The sequence below is a fragment of the Mus musculus genome, chromosome 7 (assembly GCF_000001635.26).
Source record: "Mus musculus strain C57BL/6J chromosome 7, GRCm38.p6 C57BL/6J".
Lineage (NCBI taxonomy): Eukaryota > Metazoa > Chordata > Mammalia > Rodentia > Muridae > Mus > Mus musculus.
The window spans coordinates 115,669,696-115,696,863 of NC_000073.6; the positions used below are offsets into that span (position 1 = coordinate 115,669,696).

The 27,168-nt window shown below is 38.9% G+C and overlaps 1 protein-coding gene across 50 annotated transcripts in view; it reads right to left on the minus strand.

Moving 5' to 3' along the window:
• Positions 1-27,168, minus strand: part of Sox6 (SRY (sex determining region Y)-box 6) — a 569,905-nt gene that overhangs the window by 198,824 nt on the left and 343,913 nt on the right. Inside the window, exon 1 of one of the 50 annotated variants that reach the window (XM_011241715.3) lies at positions 1-26,730. The exons of the other annotated variants lie outside the window; for them this stretch is intronic. The gene's annotated coding sequence lies outside the window, so the exon portion shown is untranslated. Of the gene's footprint in view, positions 26,731-27,168 lie in introns of those variants that run through there. 50 annotated transcript variants of the gene reach the window in all.

The following is a 27,168-nucleotide window of genomic DNA, read 5'->3' on the forward strand; positions in this document are numbered from 1 at the left end:
CTCTCCTTAGCTTCCCTTCTTCCTGGCTGTAAAAGGAAGTGTGTTTCCTGGATCAACTGAGGTCTATTCATGTTGCAGATCCTAACAGAGCAAGAACAATCCATGGAACTCTGCCATCTGGGCTCCCAACCTCACAGCTGGGCACCAGCCCATTGTGCTTTATTAGCCAATCATTTTTGGGTCCGGAAGTGAAGACATCCTGACACATCTCTTTTTCAGTAGGAGACAAGCTGCCATAGCAGTACTGCTAGGTGTGTGTGATGGGCAGTAAGGGCTATCTCTCCATAACCTACACATTAAAAATAATAACTCTGCCTTTCAGAAACATGGGAGTCTCTGCTCCTGTGTGGAGAACAATGAATCATTTTGTTTCAATCACCGAGGTTTGCAGACTTGCCTTCTTTGGACAGTCTATCATATCTACGGCTAGAAATGGAGGAGAAAGACAGACAGCCCTATTAAAGCAGCATTGCCTAAGCATCACTTGTGTCCTTACCCTAAACAGAGCGTTGTTATCTTTATGTCACAGATGAACAGCTAGATCAATGAGAACATAAATAACTTGGCCAACCCACGAAGCAGTTGACTGCATTTGAATCCTAGTCTTTTCATTTCTAATCCACACATGTCCAGAGTTAAAGCTACCATCTCTCTACAGGTTGGAAATATAATCAGGGAATATCTATAAGTGAAGAAACAATGTTATGAGGGACCCATCAGGGACCACGGCCAGGTAAGTAGTAAAAATAGACAATTGAGCTCTTTTACAGGTTTTATCTTTTTAAAGATTTTTTGAAAAGTTATGTGTATGTGTTTGTATGTGCACATGAGTACAAATGAGTGCACGTGTATATGTGTTTGTATGTGCACATGAGTACAAATGAGTGCACGTGTATATGTGTTTGTATGTGCACATGAGTACAAATGAGTGCACGTGTATATGTGTTTGTATGTGCACATGAGTACAAATGAGTGCACGTGTGTATGTGTTTGTATGTGCACATGAGTACAAATGAGTGCACGTGTGTATGTGTTTGTATGTGCACATGAGTACAAATGAGTGCACGTGTGTATGTGTTTGTATGTGCACATGAGTACAAATGAGTGCACGTGTATATGTGTTTGTATGTGCACATGAGTACAAATGAGTGCACGTGTGTATGTGTTTGTATGTGCACATGAGTACAAATGAGTGCACGTGTGTATGTGTTTGTATGTGCACATGAGTACAAATGAGTGCACGTGTGTATGTGTTTGTATGTACACATGAGTACAAATGAGTACACGTGTGTATGTGTTTGTATGTGCACATGAGTACAAATACCCACTTAGGGTTTTGGAGCTACAGTTACAAGCAGTTGTGAGCCACCCAGAAGTGGTGCTAGGAACTAAACCTGGGTCTCCTGCAAGAGCAGTATATATTCTTAACCACTGAGCTGTCTGGTTCCAGAAACTGGTTTTTAAGAAGAAATATACAGCTACTCTTTAAGGTTGTACTTGCAAAAGAAGTTTAAAAGGTGTACTAGGAAATCAAATAGACAAAAAGTTCAGCAATGAACTTTGTCAGGATATCGATGTGAAGACAGATCTGGACATTGAGTGACAAGTCTAGAGATCCTCAAGAAGCGAGCAGCCTGACTTGCAGAGAAGATCCTTGCCGTGCTTAGTTTTGAAGCGTACCCTTCTCTCCCCAAACAACATATGGCCTGCTGGTTCCAAGCCCAGACAGTGATTATGCAGGCCAAGGCATTCTCCAACATTCTCTCACATTCCAGATATAATATTTACAACACCCATGAAAGTCTGAGAACTTCTCAAATATTTGCATGTGTCACGTGTCAAGTGTGCTACTACCCTGGATGCAGTGTTTCTGTAGACTGAGACAAGGACTGGCCAGGAGGTGGTTACATGGGGAAACTTCCTTGCCAAGTCTGTGAAACTCCTAGGTAGCACTGAGGTTGGAACTATTCATGTCAGCATAATACACACACACACACACACACACACACACACACACACACACACTCCCCAGGTATATTTGTAATTTGCCTGATTTAAGTCTGGACAACTCCTGACCTAGTCCAACCTCACCTGTCACACAGTAAGAATAAATTCTTGGTAAAGGACTTTCGTTTTTATTCTAATTTATGTTTTGTTTTCCTGATTCATAAACACATACATGTGTTTATGAATATGTACATATATAATATATGTCAATGGTGTAGTTATTCCATATTTACATACGTATGAGAGAGAAAATATGTGTCCTTATGTAGCCATATGTGACTGGTAGTTTCCAGGATTACAAGGCTGAGCATCTGACCTGGTAACAAGCCATTCATGCATCCCACCCATTGCAAACTCAGATGAGGAGTCTGTAAAGGCTCATATAGTTGCAAAACTTTGCTTTTTCTTCCATTGTTATTTCACTATTAAATATGGATGAATAAACAGATATATCCTTTTCATTATCAGCTTTGACTGATACTATCTTTGGGTTAAAACAAGTACTACCAAATTGATTTCATCATTGTTTTACAGAGACACACCACATTGAAAATGTACCTTTCAAGGTTTTCTTACTAGAAATTCAGAGTTCACATATTCAGAATAAAGGAACTGAAGTATAATCAGAGACAGAGAGACAATTAAACCTGGATCCAGAAGTGACCAGGGGTCTCCTATCACAGGACATTGTTGAACATGATAAACCACAATATGAGAAAATATCCAGAATATTCTCTAGCCTTTTCCTATAAGAATTCAGCTAAAGGCTAATGTATGCTTGTTCAACTTATAAACAATAATTTCTATATATTCTCATAATAAAACATTCATTCCAAAGCCAGTTTGAGGTCTTAAAGTGATCATTTAATATGGTTGTAGATTCCAAAGAGAGCTTGGAAAATTTTTCATAAACTTGCTTTTAACTTTAAAATATTCCTGGTTTTACAAGTGTACTTCCAATAAAAATAAGCGATTTTAACTAATGTTTTAACATAATGGCAATATCTGAGTGTGCACTACAGAAGCAAGATAGAGGAACTATTTGAAACTCACAGAGAATAGAACACTGCAACTACTGTGTGGGAAAAACACAACCTCCCCAGTGGTGGACATCTCATTCCAAAGAGACAACAGCCTGGAAGGTACTAAAGAGTATTTACAGAAACTGAATTTTAAGTGTAGAGTTTTCTAAAGATGGCATTTGAGAACATGTAAACCTCAAGTACAGCTGTGGACAGTCACAGACAGTCTGGCTCCCAGCCCAATTTTAAAACCTGCTCTGCTGAGAAAATAAGAATGCATCATAGTGCCACACAAACGGATAAGGACTGTTGGTAGCAAGGCGGGACAAGCAAATCATTGGCTATTATACACCTCCCACTTCCCACCGGAGTGCTACGTCCTCAATGAAAGCGACTGTGTCACCAGCATCTCTGAGAAACAGATTCTATGCCAGGCTGACAAGCACTTCTTGGCTCAGTAAAGTTGAAAGGACTTAGTGACCAATTCTAAATCAGGAGTTCACAGAAAGGTTGGAGGTAGGCAGTGGCAGCAGTTAACAAGCCAGACGGATGGCTCTGAATCCCAGGAATCCTTGTGCCTTATGTGACTTTCTCACAGTCTGGGGACCACTGTAACTAAACAAACCTACTGGCCATCTCGTATCACTGTATATGAAGCACTAAACTGAATTCAGAGAAAGGAAAGAGGTGATTTAAAAAGTTCTGGTTTAGGTTAATAAGCATTTTTGAGCACTAAGAATAATCCCAGTCCCTACTGTGTGCTGGGGTCAGTCATATTTTTATCTATAGTTTAACAAATTTAGAAAATGGAGAATGAAGAAAATGTGAAAACGTATCCAAGATCACATGGATGTACTTCATTGAGGCATTACTCTAAGTTACCTGGTCTGTTCTCCAGGAACTCACAGGCTTGGTTTTTGTTTTGTTTTGTTTTGTTTTTTAACGAAAAATACAGATAAGGTCTAGTTATCAATGACTTGATACATAGTACTCAAGAAGTAACTCTATGTTTTTATATTTTTAAATACTTTATTGGTAAATACAATATTAATAGGTAAGGTATACTTAGGAAAATTATAATATTAACATCTATAAACATAAATGGAGAGAACTGAATACACATTAACTCTTTGAAAATACTCAGAAAAAATGTTATAACTAGAAATTTAATTTCAAACTACTTGAACGGTTTTGTCAAATAATTCTATGACTATAAAGTTTAAGTTAAGTTAGAAGTCCCAATAGTGGGAGGACTGTATGAATTACATAGTCTAAGCATTTAAGGGAAACGTCTTAAAGGGCTTTATATTATTGAATAAGTAATCTCTAGAATCACTCCTTTCAATAAAGTTGGCGTATGTATCAACACCCTGCAGCTAGAGTCCAGGTTCTAATTCTTAATTACTCAGAAATGGGGGAAAACTGTCAAAGGAGTTAGTTAGAAAGTTTTAAAAGAAAAATACGGGTAGTATGAGGAAATTAATTCTTTTTTATTTAAAAAGTTGGAAGAATGAGCTTTATTGTGATCCAGATCTAGCCAGACCTAGACATCGATCCATATCAGTGTTTCCTAACATTTTAAAATCAATATATCTATTACTTTATTAAACAAACTATAGAAAGTCAATCAGCTGAACAAAATCTCCTTGGCTAATGGAAGTATACAGAATGCAGGAAGAAAACTGGCACATTGCATAAGCTTTTATATGCTATTAGCAACCCATTTGAGAATCCAACTCTACTAATCAAGAAGAATTTTAATTAATGGAGTATTGGCAGTTTGTCTCCAGTTTAAACAATCTCAAGTGCTCTTTGACTCTATGAAGACAATGCAATTTCCCATCACACTGACACATGCACAGAACATCTGTGGATTTCTCCCTAAATTGTTGGCAGCTTCTTTCCGTTTCAATGATGTGCTGGGATTCGGAAAAGACTCAGTTGTCATGCAGAGTTGATGTTTATTTTTTTATGTTCCATGACAAAGACAATTTATCTAATCTAATTTTTTGGCAAAAGTAATATATAAAACCATCTAAGGTCCTTGTTTGTCTCATGACTTGCTCAGTCTTAGGCTCTCCAACACCTATAACAGATTCAGGTGGGAAGACCTTCAGAAACTATTTGTTGAAAGGAATTCTGTCATGTGAAGTCATTTGGACAACATATCATCAATGCCATTATGATTATATCAATAATGTACATGTGAGATTTAGGACACCTGGTAAATCTGGACATGGAGGCACTCCAGTTATAACTTACTCTCGGTACCATTTTCTAAATAATATCAAAGACATAAAAAATAGAATCCATAGCTGATAAATAAATGCCCTAAGTCCCACACATGAATCCATATAGTTTGCAAACCTGAGATATGGATGATGGAATTTTATAAAATAAGTGAGCTCAATTGTTTATTTCAAATATGTAGAAATGTATAATAAAAATTCATTATGTAAATATATAGGTGAATACATAAGTAGACAGATATGACTTATGAACCAGCTTATATAATCTTAATTCCACGACTTCTGTATTGTCATGGATTGTGGAGAGAATTTTAATTTAACATAAACAAAAATAACCTTTGGATTCCTATGAAAAGTGATTCCTGATTATGGGGATTTTCAGAGTATACAGATTTCCCCTTTTAGAATAAAAAGATTTATAGTTTTACTCAATGAACTAGATAACAAGAAGCTGCCCATGCAAAATATAGTGATTATCAAGATACGTATATTTTATAGCATTATATTGATATAAACTTTAAGTTTGATGTTAAGTACATGAGGAAAGTATAAATACATAAATAAATGATATTTACACTTGCTCCTGAAGATTCTAATCCCATAGGCATACACAGTAAAGAAATAGTCAAATTCCTTATAAAGACAGAGACTAGTCAAGTGATCCATCAAGCATAAAAAAGTGTAAAGCAAGAACTTTCATAAGCCAGTGAAAATGGCACCTAATAGAAGTGTGCCTAGAACCTACAGGTCAAAGGAGTTAGAGTTCATGGGTTTCAGATAAATTCCTTATAACATCATCTCTCCCTATAGCCCATTTCTACATAACAGCATTAAAATATTCATATAGCAATATTATTCCAAAGATTCTGTAAGTAAATAGCTAAGAGATTAATAGCAATACTACATATGCAATGTCTTACCAACTCAAGAAATAACTCCCACATGATGAGTAGAGAATGACTGTCTTGCCTGAGCCCTAATTATATTTTCAAGTTCGTATCTCTAACCTGTCAGACACTTCTAATAGTCTCAAACGTAAGGCATCTGAGGAATCTGTATAAATCACAACAAGGAACAGTTGGTGTAAGAAGTGATGGATCTAAACCAGACAAAGTTGCCTAAAAGGCTTTGTGCTAACAAACAAACAAGCATAGAATAGCAAGGAAATCTACTAAATACACTTGGAAAGAGAAACAGTGGTTCTTCCAGGCTTTGTAGATGCGGTTCCATCAGATCCTGGGGCAATGGCTTAAAGAGCTTGCTTCATACCATGAAGTTCACAGTAAGAAAGGAAATGTAAGAGGCAGTGAGATCAAACTTTTAAATGAAAAGTCTGGATTGCTCAAACATATACTAATTTAGAATTTTGAAGACTAGAAAAATAAAAAAAGCAAGTGGCTGAGTCACTTCAACCAAATGTCCCTAAACACATGCTTGGCGCCTTGGGTTTCTTTTCCTTTCCTTTTCATCTAGAAAAACTCAATTAAATTGTAACCATTAACATTGGGGAAAAAAAAAAAACTTGGTTTTCTGACACCCTTTTTTGAGGAAAGATTTAGTCAAGTCCAAGTAGAAAATTGAGCAGCCATGTTTTTCTTCGTGGCAAAAAGATAAACAAGGGAAACACTGGCCCAAGAAACTCACACATGTATTCTAGACGACAAAGTGTACTTTGGATTCAGGCAAAAGCACTTCCAAGTTTTAATTATCTTTGTAGCAAACCAAACATATGGGCAAGCAAACTATCCAAGGTGGTTATGGTCATGTGTGAACACTTAAGCCCACTCCTGAGCTAAACGCAAGCATCTGTGCAGATGCGGAACCCAGTTCTGAGTGCAAAGAAGAGCACAGGTGACAAAGCTGACAGCCACTGGCCCCATCTCCACCATTTCAACACAGCAGCTCAACAGTCACTGTAGCTTAGATCACTCAGGGAAAAACCAAGAAAGTTTTTCTTGATGTTTCAGGAAATATACAGCAGTTATCAGCTCCTTTATCTCACCATTAAAAATCAAAGCTGCAATAGCCAGCCTTCCAGGCCACCAAATCCTCCAAGATTAAAACAATGCACAGCAAGTGCTTTTGAGTATGAAGCGACTCATTTAGTCCTACTTCCCACTCAACTGATAAAATGATAAAACAGGTGCCAATGAGAGCATGTGAAAACTTTAGCTTGCAATACAGTGAGATAGAAAGGAAGACACTATCTTGGATAATTTGTTCATGAAAATCAACCAGACACAATAATAATTCAAACACTGAAAAGGGTTGGCAAGTGTTTTGAAAGCTCTCATGTTGTTAACTATAATCACCATTTTGTATCATAGATACCAACAAAAATAGTCACATTTGTTATAATAATAGCTGAATTTAGCTAATCCACAATGCATATATTGCAAACATCAAAACAATATTATTGACAATTTTGTCATTTTAAAAAAACTGTAATAGTTGATATGGATTTCTCCACCAATTTACAAATGATGGGCCATACAGGAAAGACATATGCTATACTCACAGAATATAAAGCCAGACCTTGAACTCTTAACTCAAACCTATTTGCCTTTCTAATTCACAATACACACATACACACATACACACATACACACACACACACACACACACACACACACACACACACACACACATTGGTAGTTATGCTGAAGAGGCATAGACAGGAGGATCAAAGTTCTCATTCAAAACACATTGTTCTTTCTTTCAATATAATGTTAGTTCGTGAATTTGCTTGGGTGGGGGCACATGTCCATGTGTATTTGTTCCTGTGCACGAGTGAAGCCTGAGGCTGACTTCAGGAGCCTTCCTCAATCGCTCTCTGATCTTACTCATTGAGGTAGTGTGTTTCAGATGAGGGTGCTTCAGATGAATCCAGAGCTCATGGATAAAACTAGTCTGTCTAGCCATTTTGCTCATGGGATCACCAGTCTCCACCTTCCAAATGTTGGAATTACAAGAGGGGACACAAAACCTGTGCAGCATTTATATGGCCTCTGGGAATATGAACTCTTGTCTCCGTTCTTGTGCAGTGAGCATTTTAACCACTGATTCATGTATTAAGCCCCCAAGCATACTATTCTTTTAGACAGGTATCTGAGAACACTTTCTTCATCTGGAATTTTGGACCTTTCATTAGCGTCAAAGCACCATCTGACTAATTCCCCCCTCCCCCAATGTCCCAGAGAGGCAGCCTGGAGAGCTGCAGAGGAAGACTGAGTGTGGCTGTGGGCACAGTGGGTGTGTTCTCTGTTTGTCTATCTCTGTGTAGCTCTCTGTAAGCCAGTAGGCTATTCACCCAGGCTATCATATACCTGAGTGTACAGGGAAAGGAACTTCATGCAAAGAAAAGCACTCCCTAATACTCCCCACAGCTTCCCATACTGACTCTTTCATCAGATGCAGATAAGTTTAAAACCTATCCTATCTATTAAAAAGTACTTGCAAAGTCTTTTTTTAAAAGCATGCTTATCCAGTCATAGACTCATAAAATCACTGTTGGAAAGAATCAAGGGATGATTAAACCCCACATTTTATACAGCAGCTAAAAGCAAGAGAGGGAGGGAGGAACTGCTGATGTCATGTAGTTAATTAGCTATTGCAGAGTTAGGAATGGAATCAGAACTCACATGTGCACTGCTGGGACTTGAACCCAGGGCTGGTATGTGCCAGGTAGCCTGCAGCAGGCCTTATCCTGAGCCCTGGGCATCAGAATCACTGAGACTCAGGGCAGATTCTTTCCACCATCACACGTTCTTCATTGTTGACATTTTAAAAATGAAGTTAAATAATTCACTTTAATTTCCCATTAATCAACTTTGCTAACCATTTTCCTGCCTTAAAATCAATGTGTATACTTTACTTATTTTAGCAGATTTGAATTTCCCAAGTATACCATATAATCTATCAATGAAATGTGAATCAAATGACAGAAGCAGGCATGGAGGAAACAATGTCTAATTATACCAAGGCTTTCCTTTTAGACATTAGAGTCTAGAGTGAGTATGAAGCTCTTCCCATTAGGCTGGTCTTAGGAAATTAATCATAGTTTGAATGAAATGGATATAACAAAGTCAGATAGCTAAAGCACACATATAAACCTGTTTTCATAATATTACTGTTTTCTTTTTCATTTCATTGTATTGACATTTGCCTTGATGGTGAGAAAGTAACGGCGGGTGAAAGTGTTGTGTATTAATATGAATTAAAGCGACAGAACTGACCTCTGCCAGTGCCCCGATGCATGCCTGGGAGAACATAAGCCCACACTTTAGTAACAGGTTGGCTTCACTTCTTGGTAAAACAGCAAAATAAATTGCTTTTTAAAATTTAATTTGGAGTAGACTTTATAAAATAATGGGCATAACTAATTGAGAAATAAGAAATATTTCTGCTACTGCCAAAATATAGTCATCGTCTAGAGGAGAAAGCACGCGTGTGATGCAGAGAACCAGGTGCTTTGTTTACAGAAACCACAATCTCTGGAGAAAAAAATAATCAATGATAGACAACAGATATTTATTCAGATCTGGATTTTTAGCATAAATTTTGAAACAAATCAATCATGAGAGATTTTGAAAAACATAGATTTTTTTAAAAATAGCTTCACATTTCCTAGTCTTTGTAGTTTAGAACAAGTTATTTGTGTGTTTCTAGAACCTTGGCTTTCCTACATTCTTCAATTAAGAGTAAATAAGCATTGTGAAGAAATAGGTGGGGCTATGGGTGGTGGGCGTCTGCTGAAGGAGTGGAAGTCCATATCTTGCAAGGACAAGATGCTGCACAGGTTGTCCACTCCCAAGAGGTAAGCCCGAGGAACACATTTACATGAGCAAACACTAAACAGACTCAGTTGGTTGTGTGAATACAAATGCAACAGTAACAAAGAAGAGGCTGTGATCTTGGGAGTAGAGAGAAGTGGGTGGAGTTAGTGGGAAAGGAAAGTACAGGAGTAACCTAGATGCAGTGCTCAGGTGTTCTCAAAAAATATATTATCTGAAAGCATGAGCACATGGAGAAGCTATAGCCCATGCACACTGAGAAGAGCCGGGTGAACAAAATGTGGTCTATATCTGTATCACAAAACAGTATTTGATGACAAAGAATGAAGGGCAGTCACAGGAGATGAAGTCAAAGAGCTAAGAGGGCTCACATGAGTCATAATATTTGGGACAATGATCTCCTTGGGCAGAACTTACAACAACAAAGGACAGCACTGGAGTCTGGGGATGGCTACAGTCTGAACTAACCCAGAGCACAAGAAGATGGGTCCTGGAATGTCAGGTCATCAAAAGGTCAAAGTCCACCCCAGAAGTCAAACAGGAGAGCTAAGAGATGGAGTACATGCCAACTCCCCAGGCCTCTGCTCATGTTCCTTGTCTCCCAATGCCAAAACCCAGAAATCAGTCACTACTGAAATCCATAATGCTGGGACTTGTGTTGCAAAACCAGGCTCAGAAGGATTAGGGTGGTGATGGAGTTTCTGGGACAGGGTTGCCATTTACTGGAAAAAGATGGAGGCATGGTAAATCTAGAAAACAAAGTCAGGGGCATCTTTTTTATCTATACCGAATGCAAAGTTTTCAGATCAGAATGAATGACAGAAAGCTGGCTCTATACAGTTGGAACTCAGAAACCAGATCTGTGCTAGAGAGAGAGATATGAACTCTAGCTTTCCAGGGTTTGGGACACTGAATAAGATATGATGGCATTCTGTAAACCTAAATGACTCTCCTTCTTTAATACACTCTTCTTTTGTTTTCTTGAAGTAAAAATAAATTATAATTTAACCAATTCCTCTTTAACATCCTCAGAAGGGTGAACTAAAATCAGTTGTTACCTGGGTGTTTTTTTTAGATGCAGGGCCTTTTACAGATGGGGCCTACATTTTAGCCATCTTTACATTCCTAACAGCTAGCACATAAGACTTCCTAAGTGTTTGTCATGGGACTGGAAAGATAGCTTAGTGGGTAAAAGCACTTGTTGTACATATATGAATTGGGATCCTAGCTGCCATGTAAAAGCCCCAGGTATGGCCAGGTTTATGTGCCTGTAACAACCTCTGCAGTGTCAGGGAGGAGGGCAGGAGACAGGAGGACCAAGAGTCACCAGCCTCTCTCCAGTTCATCACATACCTTCTCTCAAGGGAAGAAAGTGGAGAGTAGTAGAGCAGGAAAGCAGACAGCCTCCTCTAAGACAGCCTCCTCTAGCCTCCACATGTGTGCACACACACGTGCACACATACCCAAACCTACACATATGTGTACAGGCAGAGATAGAGATAGATAGATAGATAGATAGATAGATAGATAGATAGATAGATAGAGAAGAATGCAGCCAGATGAGTGGCACTGATGAAAGTATAAAAGAATGAACTGGCATGGGAATTACAGGCTGTCCCTAAAGTGCTGTCTGCAATACAGCACTAAGGAGAATTGCTTGCTTCTACAAAGAGAACTCCTCAACCCAGTCCCTCAGGTGTTTTCATGCTTCCTGAGGCTGCAAGTCAAGAGGAGGACAATAGCCACACTTTTAAGGGACAGTGTGAGGAGGCTAGACAACTCTCAAAGCTGCTGTGAAGCAGACAGGGGAGGGGCTTGAGTGCTGCTTGGAGCTCTGCTACTGGGTGGAAACAACTCACATTTGTCTGGTTGTTTTTTCTGCTCCTGCAGCACAGCCTGCTTCTATTTAAACCGATAACAACAAACACAAACTACTTAATGGCTTTGGTGTGTAGTAAATGTTTATCAGTTCAACCCATTTCATACTGTAGCCACATGAGTTTATATAAGACATCTACAGGGTTGTTTTATGTTTTCATTTTATAGAAATTATATAGCAGATATGTAATTTTGCAGTTTTCATTTAATGTTTCCAAACTTGTGCCTGTTGGTTTCTGTAGCCCTTTCCCTGTGTCGATGGCTTGATTGCTATTAAAAGCTACACTAGAAGAACATTCTCCTGTGTCTACAGGAGTTTCTTCAGCATAGAAATTTACCAACACAGAAATGTTCTCAGTTTTGCTAGGTGCAAAACAACTGTGCTGAGAGCAGCTTACTGTCCTGCAAGCGCTTCCTTCCTACCCTGACTGTTGGCCTAAGTGACAGGGAGCAGTGTCTGTCTGGTGCTTTAATCTGTTCTTCTTTAGACAACTCTTTCTATGAAGTGTCTATTTTATGTTGAGCCAGTTTGCACCTAGCAAGAGATGTTGGCCACCTTTATTCTGGTTCCATGATCCTAATATTCAGGTCTGTCAAGAATTTTCACCAAAGACAAAATGCAGTACTTTGAGCAAATGAATTTTACGGGTTTTTTTCCCAGAAGTTATTTTTAATAACGACAACCTCATTGTTTAAAATCTCTTCAGGATAGTGCTGGGCTTGGCTGACTGGACTTATTTTATTTCTAGACCTCAAATCTAGGATAAGTGATGTCACATCAGCGTGGACAAGGGAGAGGAAGAAGTACCATGTGAAAAATGTCTCTGTTCAATGTTAAGAAGGCAAGCTGGCAGAATTTAGGAGATCAGAGGGAAGAGTAGATACCTATAAACATTCTCTGCCTTGGAGTTTTATTTACTTTGAAGGGAAAAATGAATATTCTATGCACTTTGCTTCCTCATTAGTGTTTTCCTTAGCATGTTTAGTCTCTTTCTTTTACTTTGGACACTTTTTTTTTGTTTTTGTTTTTCGAGACAGGGTTTCTCTGTGTAGCCCTGGCTGTCCTGGAACTCACTCTGTAGACCAGACTGGCCTCGAACTCAGAAATCCGCCTGACTCTGCCTCCCGAGTTCTGGGATTAAAGGTGTGAGCCACCATGCCTGGCTTACTTTGGACACTTTTACATCTAACACATACTTAAATACACAAAAATCAGAATTAGATATAATGAACAATGCATGCATAAAAACCACAGTGGTAGCTGGATGAAGTCTAGTTGACGGTTTGCCTTTTTTTTTTTTTAAGATGCAAGAATGGACTTCCCTTCTGACATGGGTGGAGATAACTTAGAAAAGTCAATGTGTGTCCCAAGTACACACACTCATGTGAGGGAATGACTCTACTCCACTTCCACAGCATTGTATCTGGTTTCAATCCATTCCGGTGAGAATGAACTACATCTTTGTGAAAATACACATCATGAGCACCAATTTCAGAACTAGCCTCACATAATAGAACTCTTCTAGAAAAATTCTATTTCCAGAGACCTCACTGAAGAGTATTATTTCTTGGCATCTCTATGGTACATTGTCACAGAGGCATCTTGCTGAGGATGCTTACACCTCCACTTTGATAGTACTAGGACATCCTCTGATGACATTCATACCATACAGCAACACTGTCAAGAGGATGTTCACACTGCTATACAACAGTGCTATATCACAGAACTTTCCAGATAATGGAGATATTTTATCTCTTTGCTGGTTAGTATGATAGTCACTATCCAGATATCATAATTAAGCACTTAAAATGTGGCTGAGGAACAAAATTTTAACTCTGGTGACTTTCTATTAATCTGAATTTATATTAAATGGACATATAATGCTAGTAGCTTCTGTATTGGGTAGCAGATCTAGAAAACATTTCCTTTTAAATAGGTCTAAGCATTGGTTTCTAACTATACAAAGTAGGTAGCCAGAATTGGAGAATCTAAGCACAGGATCAGAGGTACACTATTCAAACACTATAAGCAGTGAGTACTTCTCCTCCTTTTACAGTTGAAATTCCATACACATGCTGCCCTGTAGCCCTGCACCTTGTGGCCAGGATCTCATTTTCACCCATTAGCTATCCTGTGGCTCCCAAGATAACTTAGTGCTGTGTTCCGAATTCTCCTAACTTGTATCCTTGGGCATCTTAGCTTGGTTCTAGGATGACTCAACTGCAATTAACCATAAGTTCAGGTTTCTAAGTTATTTCTCCAACAGGACATGCTATGTCTACTTCCAGGCCCATGGATGGTGTCAGATCCATGCCTCTAAACTCATGCCTGACTCTGCTCTCTCTTCTCCTCCAAGTTGAAATTCTTCATGGAAACTGCTGCAGAAAGTTTGATGACATGATCCTCTCTGTTCTCTTGGATCCAAAACTGGTCTTTCCTAGGGCACTAGCAATCCTGTTGTTTTGCTGAGTGAAAGAGGTTAAAACTACTTCTAATATATCTTCACAGAGAGAAGAAAATTATATTATAAATATGAAGACTCAAAAAAAAAAAACAAATAATTAACAGCACCTGGTACGATAGGAGACCTTGGAACAGGACCACAAAGGGTTGTTGTTGCAAAGAGATGGCAATCTTCTCTAACTGCCTTTCATAGTTTTAACTTAATAATTAACCACAGTGCAATCTGTTATTAGAATTCTGTTCATGGTTCATAAGGCTTTGCAGTAAACACAGAAGTCCACATGATATTGTGCTAGAAGTGTAAAAAGTCCAGAAGCCTCGCCAGCAGTCAGAGTGTCTGTGGCTTGTGCTCTATCGCTGTTCTTTTGACATATCCACATATCCTTCATGGCAGAGCTGCAGACCAGAGAACCCAGAAAGCCAGAGCATCCTATAGAATATACATGCAAGGAGACAGTGCAGGTCTACACTGCAATTAATAGCAAACCAGAGACCCCAAAGGCAAGGGTACACTAAGGGAAGCTAAGCCCCTCAAACCTGGAGGATCAACCTAACACTCATGAGATTTTTAATGAAAAATTACAGATATAAAATAATATAGATGACCTCCAAAATTTCAAAACAAATGAATGCATAGCTCCTATTGTGATCCTGGCCTAGTGTGACTCCATAGCCAGGATGGTAGTAATTGGTGCCTTTTGTTTCACTTGCCCATCTCTGTTCATCTGTCTGACTTGTTCAAATTCTAGTTTGAAAGAGCTAAGAATCACATGACAAAGTATGACCCAGTAGTGTCTGGGTGGCCCAGCAGGGGCCAATCTCTAGAAAGGCAACTCAGGCAGAAAGGATGGCAGCTTAGCAGCAAATAGACCTTGATTCAAACCTTGAAATGGCTGGCATTTTCTTGGTGTCTGAAGAAAACTGTCCTTTCTTCCCGAACCCTTCTTTCTCTTCAGTAAAAGAAAAGTGATGATACCCACTTCACAGCCCTGGCTTGAGGATTGTGTGAGATTAAAACACACAATGCACTGTGACACAGTATGTAATTAATGTCTTATCTCTTGTTATTGTCAGATTCTCTGCTCTTTGCTCTAAGTCTTTAAAGGGAAGCCTTCTTGGGGCAGGAACGGTGGCTCAGTGTTTAAGAGTACTTGCTGCATTTGCAGAAGCCCCGATTTGATTTCCAGCTCCCACTTGACAGCTAACAACCATCTGTAACTTGTAAGTTGTAAGGGATCCAATACCCTCTTCTGGCCTCCTTAGGCACTACACACATGCGTTGCACAGACATACATGCGGCCAAAGCTATCATACCCATAAAATAAACAATCCTGCCTGAGTGGTAGGAAATATGAAATCATATAAACCCCAAAATAAGCACTGTATGGGGATTTGTGGGTTCACTGAAACTCTACAAACACAGTCCTTCTTGAAAAACAGAAGAATGGGTGACAGGAATTCTAAGGATCCCATTTGGGCTCGGAATCTTGTGTTCAATAGGAAAAGTTTTGCTCTGGTTGGCAAGAGGGCTCAGCTGATTAAGGTGCTTGCCATCCAGCCTGACCACCCAAGTTCAACCCCACAGACCCACGAGGTAGAAAGATAGAACTGACTCCCATAAGTTGTCCTCTGTCCTGCACAAGGGCACCAAGGCAAGTGACCACACCTACACACCTCCTGTTTTCTCCATGAAATGGAACACAGGAATGCAGAATGCCTCCTCAGAGTGCTTCCTGCTGTTTTACTTTCTACTCTGAAAGGGGATGGTGTTAACTGCTCTACTCTTTCATTGATGGCTCATCAGTTACTTCTTATGGTATGTCAGGTGAGAGTCTGTAGAGAATGCTCCTGCAGGTCACAAAGATCTCTTTCCCTGTTTCCTGACAACCACACTGAATTTACACAGAGACCTGGCACAAGCAACAAGCCTTTTGGTAGAATACATTCCCACATCCACTTAAAAGGGTAGCCTAAAGCCTGTTAGCCACAGCAGAAAGACACACAGTGCACAGTGAGGGCTAAACAACAGGCACCATGCTTCCAGGCTAAGGCTCATTGGCACAAACTGTGCCTGAAAAAAATCAAAGGGCTCTTTTCAGTAAGCAGTAGAAAAGAAATCCAGGGTTCTTGGTGTATCCAAAAGCCCGTGTTTAAGCAAAACCACAGCATGGCTATGCCCATTTTGTTTTCTTTAGCGTTCTTAATAAACTTCTATTTACTCTCTCGTGATGTTACCAGCTTAAACTTTGGCTCTCAGTAGGTTTCCCCATGTTCAGCCCTACAGACATGTGTAAAGCACTCTTTGTGAGCCTCAGCACCAGGGCCGAGGATCAGGACAGTAGAGGTGGCCTCACTGACTGTGTCCAGATAAAACAAAACGCTTCAGAAACAAGCACAGAAGCTGAAAGTTGCTATGAACTAAAGTCAAAGTAGTAAAAATCTATTTGTCCACAAGATAGCCAAAGGTGTGCCTTGATGCACCCCAAACTAACATGTAAGTAAGTCGTCGTCTCTCTTTAAGACTTGATGAGCCAGGACTGAAAATGGTCTCAGTTAATAACAACCTACAGGCTTCTTTTATAATCTCTCTCTTTCGGTAACCACACTGCTTCTAACAAACCTTAAAATGAGTCTATTCCCAACAGAAAATGGAGAATTCTCTCCAATCATCTCAGCTTCTGACTGGATTTGGAAAATATGGTCAAAGCCGGGAGCCATGTGCACGCACGTGTGGATTTGGTTCCATCGCACTCCTGCCCTAATTCTTGTGGCTTGGACTTCCTCCAGAAGCTCCGCCTTACTCTGTGGTTTGTATTTGAGATCCCTTCTCCTGATTCATTGCATTCTCCTGATTGACAAACAGATTTAGATATGAAAACAAACAGTTACCTGCCTGTAATTGGTTTCTAACAGCTGTGCTGTTGTAGTGCTTTTAAAACCACAGTGAAGTTGCCACCCAGATATGCTTTCTGTTCCATTCAGGAGGGGGTGGGGTAGGGTTGGCTTTTTTTTCTTGTATTCTGCCACTTAGGCATCATGACTGTTGACCAAGGTAATCTATAACTTTGATATATCTATAATCTACTTAGTTTATAAAGTGAAATATATGTTTAATTTTATATCTCACAAATTGAATTTAAGTGAACAAACACTGGATTTTAGTTTTCTAGATTGGTGGGCCTTCTGATCAGATGCTGAATAATGTTCAAGAGAAAAAGAGTCACCTGCTGTGATATGCACCACTTTCCTGACAGATGAAAAGACTATCTGATGATAGTTTGCCCCATAACACCAATGACTTTCACAAAGCACATCAGACTAGTTACAGGTACTACTTACATACTAGCAACAATTGTAATTCCCTCTGAACTTCAGAGTAAGAGATGGAGCTTACCATTTTAAAATTCCTGTGGAAATCAAATGTATTTTAAGTATCACCTTTGATTATTTAATCAGACAACTTGCATTTTGCCCTGGCTAATTTTGAAGGCTGATAATATTTTACTCATAAAAATAATTGTGCACCTGTTGTGACGGGAATCTGGTTAAACAAATGTGAACAGGAATGAAACTTTGCTTTAACTGCAAGAACACAAATCTCTTGTTATTACGTCAAGAAACCCATTTTTAAAAGCATGGATGGATCTCATTTAGATCCAATCTCTTCTATGGAGAGAGATTTAAGAATACCATAAAGGCACACAGAACAAATAGCTTCGAGAAAACACTGGCTGGGCTACTGAGCCAATACCTGTGGAATCCCACCTCCGCATCAAACCCTGCCTTCATCTGCCTCACTTCCTCTCCTGGCCATACCATCTAAATGATGTTGAGCTATTTCTGTGAAACAAGTCCTTTCCTTCCAGCTTATGATCAAAGGAGAAATAAAGCGTGGGTCAGCGGGAACTCTGCCCCTCTGGCCCCTTTCTTATTCTCAGACCCTTTCAGCAGAAGAGGTCTTTTTCAGTACCCAAATTCTCTGCGATTTAAAACAGTCTGGAAATCGTGAAGAGAGTCAGATGTGTGCCTTTTCTCTGCAGTTTCAGTCATTTTGAACGGATTTCCTAAGAGCTACCAACTTGTGCTGGACTATTTAGTCCATTTCTGGGTGTAATCAATGCCAAAGTGCTGAAAAGAGGCTCAAGGGAAAATAATTTCTCTCAAGTTAAAGTAGCTAAAATGTGCACTCAGTCCTAGTGTCTCCCACTGACCCCGCAGGCAGGTGGTGTGGCTGACTGTCTACTCTCTTCAAGGTCGTATTCAAAGAGGGGTTTTATTTTATGTTACTAAACTTGGAAACTGTATTCTTTACAGTATAGTCTCTATGCTAATTTCATCTTGGTTAATGCAACAGATGTTTACCACCAGAGTTCAGAAAGTCAGTGGATTTTTAAAAGTGACCTAAACTCTCCAGAGTTTTATTTTTCAATAGTTTAATGTAGACATTTGAATTGAAGGAGAATCACAAATGAATAATTGCATCAAATTTCCCCAGTGCATTAAATATGCACTCAGTGGTAATTACCAACAGTGGTAACAAATTTAAAATATACAGAATAATGTATAAGTTATGTTCACTCCATAGGCCTTTTCCATAAGAACAGCATTGGGATAAAAATTCCATGCCTAGTTTTTGTTTTGCTTTGCTTTTTCAATCCAGAAAAATGATGTAAACTCTAGGACTGTGGGAGGTCCAGAGCCATGCAGCAGTTCCTCTGTGATGCAGCCATGACCCTGAGAGTGAGCTCAAGAGCTGACTCTAAGGAAGGGAATACCTAGGTGGTAAACTGCGTCTGCTGTGCTAAACACAGGCATTGGTGGGGTCCAACAGACAGAAGACTAGGAGCATCCTACAATTTTTTCTTCCAAGAATTACTTATGGATAAATATTTCCACCAATGTATATTTTAAATCTCTATAATTTATTCAAATGAAAGGATCTCAGGTGAGACACAGAAAATGAGTGTTAGTATATTTTAAAATGTTTTTCTCTAGTTTGCATTTACTAAAATCTCTGTATAAGTGCTGAGGTAAATGTATACATAGTAAATTGTATCTACCACAGTTATTTTCAAAACAAATTAAGCCAAGTCAGGAGAAGTGGCTTACAACAATAATCTCAGCACTCAGGAGTCTAAGGCAGAAAGGTTGCCATGAGTTCTAGGCTAGCCTGAGCTACAGAGTAATATTTTGTACAAACAAACAAGAACAACAAAACAAAAACAATATACAAAATACCTTATATCAGCTATGTATCAGAAATATTAAATGTGAGCATCCCATTTTAACAAAAAGAACAAAAATTACATGGGAAATCACTTAAGTTTTTTAATAAGACATTTTGACCTTGCTTAAACACAACTGTTTAATAATCCTACAAAAGGCTTGGGAGGTCTTTAATAACTAAACTGTAATTATAACAAGATGGAAATGAAGCTGGGTTAATATTGCCAGGTCTAACTTATTTGAAATTAATTAATTTTAATTAGCAATAGCTTGATTTTGGGTTGCACAAACATTAACAACGTACTCTGCACTGTAAACTTGACAGATGTGTATGGTATTGTCAATTTCTTAGCCTAAGAGGTCTCCCTCTCAGGCTTACACATGCTGGCTCATTTTCTATAAGATCTCTGGTGATACAAGAGGTCTTCTTCCTGTCACCACTGGAAACCAACCAGAAACTTCCTTTCTGTATAATTTACTGTATGAATGAATGAATACGTACTCTCACCTCTGCTTATGTCACTATTAAACGTTTCAGCCATTCTAGCCCACTTGAAGCCAGCCACTCATTCATATCATGAGGAATGCTGAGCCGCAAGTCTCTCAGTGGCTGATGGACTCTGTGGACTCAAGACAAGTCAGACTTGGGTTAGTGTCTTGGAAGGTGTTTCACACTCAATTTTTCTCTTTTATGGAGGTGGAAAGATGAGGCTGAACTTTCCACCCAACAGTGTTGTAAAATCACCATGCCAGCCTCCGAGAGCAGCCTCTTTCAGTAAGCACCACACCACATACAGATCCCTCTCTTTACAACATCCCCATCACTGAGCCCTACTCGCTACAGGCATGTATTAAAGTATGGGTAGATTTATGCATGTTAATGGCTATGTTCATTTACAGGTTTGTATATTAATATGAAATTTTAAAAAATGTTTCTGTTCAAAGAATATTACCTACTGTGGTAGAGAACTCGACCCCACCCCACCCCCCATCAGCCTACATCTGACACACATCATTAAAAACTCCAGTTTTCACTAATCCCACCAGGAGAACGACAGAGGTCCCGCTAGCCACCATTTCCTGGTAAGCAATCTGAGGGGCTTCCAGGAAATTGCTAATGACCTCCATTTGACTGAAAATCTAGGCTGCAATTAGTAAAGTTTTTCTTCTCCATACTGGTTGGGATGTTTATTTCCATTACAGCAATCAGGAAGGAAAAGTACGATGTGTTGTTTTCATGTTATATCAAAATGTATCCCTTTAATTTTGCTATATCACTGATGGACTAATGCATATTAATGTAATCATAATTGCATAAGAATACTTTAGTTCCTTTACTTCTACCCAAGTTTGCCTCCTTTCTGACTCTGGTACATAGCTCTTGCTAAAATTAGCCTTTTAAAAATGGAATCACTGGGAATATTTTATAATTGGAGACTATTTTTACATTTAAGAATCTTTCATAATTAAAACTTTTGAAATCAGATATGATTTTAAAGTTTTGTGTTTTAATTATAATAATTAACTACAAGAAAGAAGTTTCCGATTCTTATTCAGTGAATTTAAAATATGATTATGTGGTCAATGCAGTAACAACAAAGAACAATTTTAGCCAGTGTTATATTTATAAGCAGAACCTGTTATTAAACTTTAGTATTTTCTTTTATATAAACATTGATTTCACTAATTAGATTCAGCTGATCTTACCCCAACATATCGATTTCTTTTAATCCTGACAGTTAACAATGAGTCTAATGTATCATAATACTTTAGACCTTAATCATATAGTAGGAATTTTTGCTGGTAGCTTTTGTTAGAATTTTAATTAAGAAGACCTTGTGTCTCCAACCTCCAGTGGAGGGGGGGTGTTTAATTGCTTGCATGTATATCACACAGACTTCAAAAGAAGCAAAAGATGTTTATAGCAGAGAGTACAAAGGAGAGCTCTGAGATGTCTACACTCATGCAAAGCGGTGTAATTAGAAACCGTGGGTGCTGCTGGATCCAAATGCATGGATGTGTTCAGAGGGGCTGCTTCATGTATTTGCTGCTGGCTAAAGGAATCCAGGAGTTCTCCCGTAATTACTCGCTATTGATTACAAGACATCCAAAAGACTATGTGAAATTGGCTAAACATGTTATTTGGAACCAAATATTAAGTTTCTACCTTAGTAATTTACCATGTGGTTTAGAGCACAAGCTTTCTGGACTTATCTGGAGAAAAACAAGTTGGACTGTGTAACAGAAAAAAAAGCCTCCAGCTCTAACTTTTTTGAGTGTCTGTGATTCTCAATGTGAATCTGAAGTTCTACTCTATAGGAACATGTACAAAAGGCACTGGCTGTCCGTCAACTGCATCATTTCATAAAAGAAGGAGGTAAGAAGACAATGTCCCTGAATTACAACTCAGGGCATTAAAAATATTCAACTTAGAAGTTTAAAATACATTAAATCTTAAGAAACACTGGCACACTATTATTTGAACACATTTTTTTAAATCACCAAATGAATGAACTTTGCTGATTTTATTGATAAAGCAGCAAAAGATTCACTCATAGACATTTCTGTTCCATTTGGGATTTTTAAAATTTATTTAGAATTTCCATACACATGAAAATAAATAAATAAATAGTAAAAAAAAATACATATGTATACACATATATACATATATACCGTATGCATGTTTGGTATCTGCAGAGGCCTTAAAAGGATATCAGGTGTCCTGGAACTGGAGTTACAGGCAGTTGTAAGTCAACATCTGTATGCTGGAAATTGAACCTGAGTTCCCTGCAAGAGCACAAAGTGCTCTTAAGCCACTAGCCATATCTCCAAGATCTGTTTCTGATTTTTAGAAGTCTCTCCAAAGGAAGAAGAAATTATCACAAATTTATGAGTAGAAATACAAGAAAATCTCATTTATAAACAAATATTCAAGGTATACAATCATAGTTCCTGCTCAGGCAGTTAAGTACTGTAATTGCGTAAAGCAGAAAACAGTGGGCACCATGCCTTCTAGAACAGAGCATTCAGGGGAGGGGGAAGAGGAAGACAGGTGGGGAGCAAGCACCTGCACTGTGGTTTAGGTCCTTATGAGACTAAACCAAGTAGGAGTCCATGGGCATGGAGGTCAGCAATTGGTATAGAACACTGATTCTGCAGGAACTGGAAGATCCATTCTGACCTGGAGATAACAACCCTGCCTAAGCTACTTCTAGAACATTCTGCCCTATTTGACCTTTAGGACCCATCATGCCCTGAAATTAACCATGACTCTCCACATGCCTGTCCTTTCCTCTGAGGATTCCTGCTGGCAATCAAAGCTGAGATGAAACCAGACACTCAGAAGTATTTCACAAAAGTGTTAGAATGAAGGTCCTTCTTGGTTCCTGCTGTATTTTCTTTGTGTGCTCTCTCATTGGTTTTAGAGACAGAGCCTCACCATGTAGTCCAGATTCACCTTGAACTCACAACGTAATCCAAGGGGGCCTCAAGCCTAAAATCCTTCTGCCTCAGCCTCCTGGGTTTAGGATTACAGGCCCAACCTCCATACCCAGCTTAAGTTGATGTTGTCACTTTTGTATTTGCCATAAGCACATATAGTTCCTGCCTTTACATCTCTAGAAAGAACGCTGGGGAAGAACAAGTGCAGCCTCTCTGCTCCTCGGTGCACATGGTAAGAACCAACGTCGATGAAGGCCAAACCAGAACCTCAAACACAGCAGTAAACACTGTGCATGACAGTACTTCAGTAATAGCTCTGAAAACACTGCAACCTTTCGCAGAAATTCCCCCTGGAAAACGTAGTCTCAGTCAGTTTTCCATCATGAAAAAACAAACAAACAATCTTTGTTTTTCTAAGCTGTAAGGAGGCTATACCTCAAGGGCATCTATCTTATACCTAAATGTAGATAGCAAAACACATAATCCTTAATGACACTAGAAAGGAGTCATTCACTTCCTCTTCTCCTTCACTGCACATTGTCTTTGCGTGTCTCTTGTTATCCGCGTGTTTGACAAACACAAGCACAGTTTGTACTAACTTAGGCAACCAACAACACTGTTTAGCTGGCACAGTGCCCAAAGAGGCACCTTCACACCACGCAGGAGATGCCAGCCACCACATCCAGGGGAAGACGTGTGAAGGAGGCTCAAAACCTTTCCTATAACTGAAGATGCCGAGCCTCTGCGTAGCAATAAGACACAGATCCTCATGTTGCAGGCATGGCTCGGGGACACAGCTGCATTCAGAAATGTGTCAAACCACAGCTATCCTAGAATCCACACACACTCAGCACAACTTGAACCCCACCTATCAGTCTTGTACTCTGTCTTCTTGTCACTTGTCTCCACTCCTCTCTCTCAGTCATTTAAGTACAGATGGCAATAAGGATTGTATAGTGCTGCCTGTGTCCTGCCTCATGATCAAAAGTAGAAATGTAAAACTACTGTGTGCGCTGTGGGGGAGGCCAGGAGCCAAGTCCAACCACTCTAACAGTGTTAAGGCTTCAGAAAACTTAAAACCACTCCATTGTTCAAGCAGAGACGTCTGAGACCTCTACAGCTTTGTGCAACACTTTCAACAGCTAACTTTCTGTTCTGTTTTACTCAGTTTTAAGAATAGGTATAATTTCTTATTAGTTTAATATCATAAAATATTTTAGATTCTTTTTTATTTTCTGTTTGTTTGGTTCATTTGATGTTTTGAGACAGAAGCTCACAATGAAGCCCTGGCAGGCCTGGAAACTTGTACCTCAGGCTAGTCTCAAATTCATAAAGACTTATTTGCCTCTGCCTAGGATCAAAAGAGAGCCACCATACCTAGAAGATTTTGTCTTGTCTTGTTTTGTTTTATTTTGCTTGTTTGGTTTTTTGTTTGTTTATGTTTGTTTTTTGCAGTCCTGGCTCTCCTGGAATTCACTGTAGAGACCAGGCTGGCCTCCAAGAGAGATCTCCCTGTCTCTGCCTTCCTTCTAAGTGCTGAGATTAAAGGCACAAACTATTACACCTGACTTCGACTTGTTTGTTTGTTTGTTTGTTTGTTTTTTAGATAGGAGAACTAGCCTGAAACTCACCATATGGTCCAGGCTAGATCTCATGGAAATCCTTCTGCCTCAGTCTCATGAGCCAGTGCTCACAGTTTTAGGTATTTTTATATTCTATTTTGTGGACAGTAAAGAATCTCACATTCTTACAATGTTCCCTTTGATGTGCTATATTTCAGGTGCCCTCTGCTAACACACGCAATTCAACTCTATTAGATACTATGACTTCATGAGATGATGTTTTGTGCTTTTAAGAACAAGTTCCCTGTTATCTCAGCTCCCTAAAACAGCACAAAACAGACATCTGCTCTTCTGCCCAACAACTTCAAATAAGGTAGCATGTTCCAGGTCAATCCCTCCTGCTTGTCTCTAACTACTCTTCATAACAAATGTTTGGGCTCTCACCATGAGATTACTGCTACTAATCTCCTGCAAGTTACTGTTACCACATTCTAACCTCAAGTAATTTGACTGCAGGAAAAGAGGAGATCTGAGGAAATGTGGCTGTGCATGATGCTGTGGGGTTTCCCTTGGTGAAGTTAAAGGATGCTAAGAGATACTTTAGGTACCACACTGAGAAAAACAGAACTCTTTGAGGTGATGTTCCTATTTTGACTGCAACCAACCATTCAGAACGTAGTGTAATATAAGCATATTACTATATGCCTTAAATATAAACAATAAAAACAGTGGCTGGAGAGATGGCTCAGTGGTTTTAAGAACACTTGCTGCTCTTGCAGATGTGGTGTTTGGTTCCCAGCACCCACATCTACCTACTCCCAACCAACTGTAACTCCAACTCAAGGGGATCTGACACCTCAAGCTTCCTTGGGCACCTGTGTTTCTGTGCTCATGTCCACACTCAGGCACATGCATACATATTATGTAAAATAGTGAAATAAGTCCTAGAAAGATGGCGCAGCAATAAAGAGCACTGGCTGCTTTTCTAAAAGAACTAAGTTCAATTCCAAGCACCCGGATGACAGTTCACAACTGTAATTCTATTTCCAGGGAATCTGACACCCTCATACAGGTATACACGGAGGCAGAACAACAATTAACAATCAATCAATAAATAAATGCTTTTAAACTAATAAAATAAACCTTTAAACAAGCAATAAAAATACTAGACATGACACAGACTCATTGACAACTTTGACCCATTGTCGTATAAACTTTTGCAGTAGTTTGGCTGCTACCCATGGGTTTTAGCAGCTTCGCTGTTCTTCATTTGGACAGCATTACATGAAGCAAAGTGTTTACAGTGAGAACTTAAAAAAACATTGTGTCTTAATTGTATAGGAATATTAAGGTCTCTGGATTGAAGACTCATCTTTCAGTCTTCTCTTAAGCATTCTATGGCCCCACTTTTTTCCACTATATATTTCTAGAATATTCCACTAAGATTGATGGTGGCTATTCCCTCCTTATAGTAACTTTGTTACACTACATGACTTTAAAATGAAATATAAGCTTACGGAATATAAATCAACTTAAATTAGTTAGTGAATGATGTAATTATTAAATCATCATAAAATGACAAAAATTCTAAAACCATACAGAGTTACATAATGCTATTTCTAGAAACATACTCATAACCAAGTGCCTTTAATATTAGGTTTAAAAGTTTTAAATGAAGCATTTAATGTGGAAAGTTAGAGTACATAAAAACAAACAAGCAAAAAGTAGGAAGCAAATCGAGACTAAAGAAGCAGTACCAACAAAGGCAAGGTGGTTATTTCCCAGGCAGGCTGAAAAGGGGCAGCATCAACACGTAACTCCGAAAGCTGCATTTTTAGGGTAAGTGGCTAAATAGTAGAAAAACTGCTGCCAAGAGAAGTGAGAGACAGGAGGAAAAACAAATTTGCAAAAGTAAGATTTAGATACATAACAAGAAATACACAGAAGGTGAAAGGCTGAGTACGACAGGTTCAATCAACAATAACATCGAAACAATCTCACAGACTATATGATTTCAGAAAAAGTATTTCATGAAAACAATGACCTACCTTAAAAAGTAAAAAATGTTTTTATGCTTTTGTGTTTTCAGAATATATTGCTCAGAATTTCAAGATATTATATATATATACATATATACATAAATATTTTCTACTTTTATTACATAATCTAGAAAGGAAAGGCCAGTTCTACTTTGAATTCTGGAAGTTATTGTAATATATATATATATATATATATATACACACACACACACATATAGATAGAGAGAGAGACAGAGAGACAGAGAGAGACAGAGAAAGAGACAACAGAGAGACAGAGAGAGAGAGAGAGACTATTGTGGATGCCAACAAGAGCTTGCTGACAGAAGCCTGAAAGGCTTTGCCAGTGCCTGACAAATACAAAGTGGATGCTCACAGTCATCCATTGGATGGAGCACAGGGTCACCAATGAAGGAGCTAGAGAAAGTACCCAAGGAGCTGAAGGGGTTTACAGCCCTAAAGGAGGAAAAACAATATGAACTAACCAGTA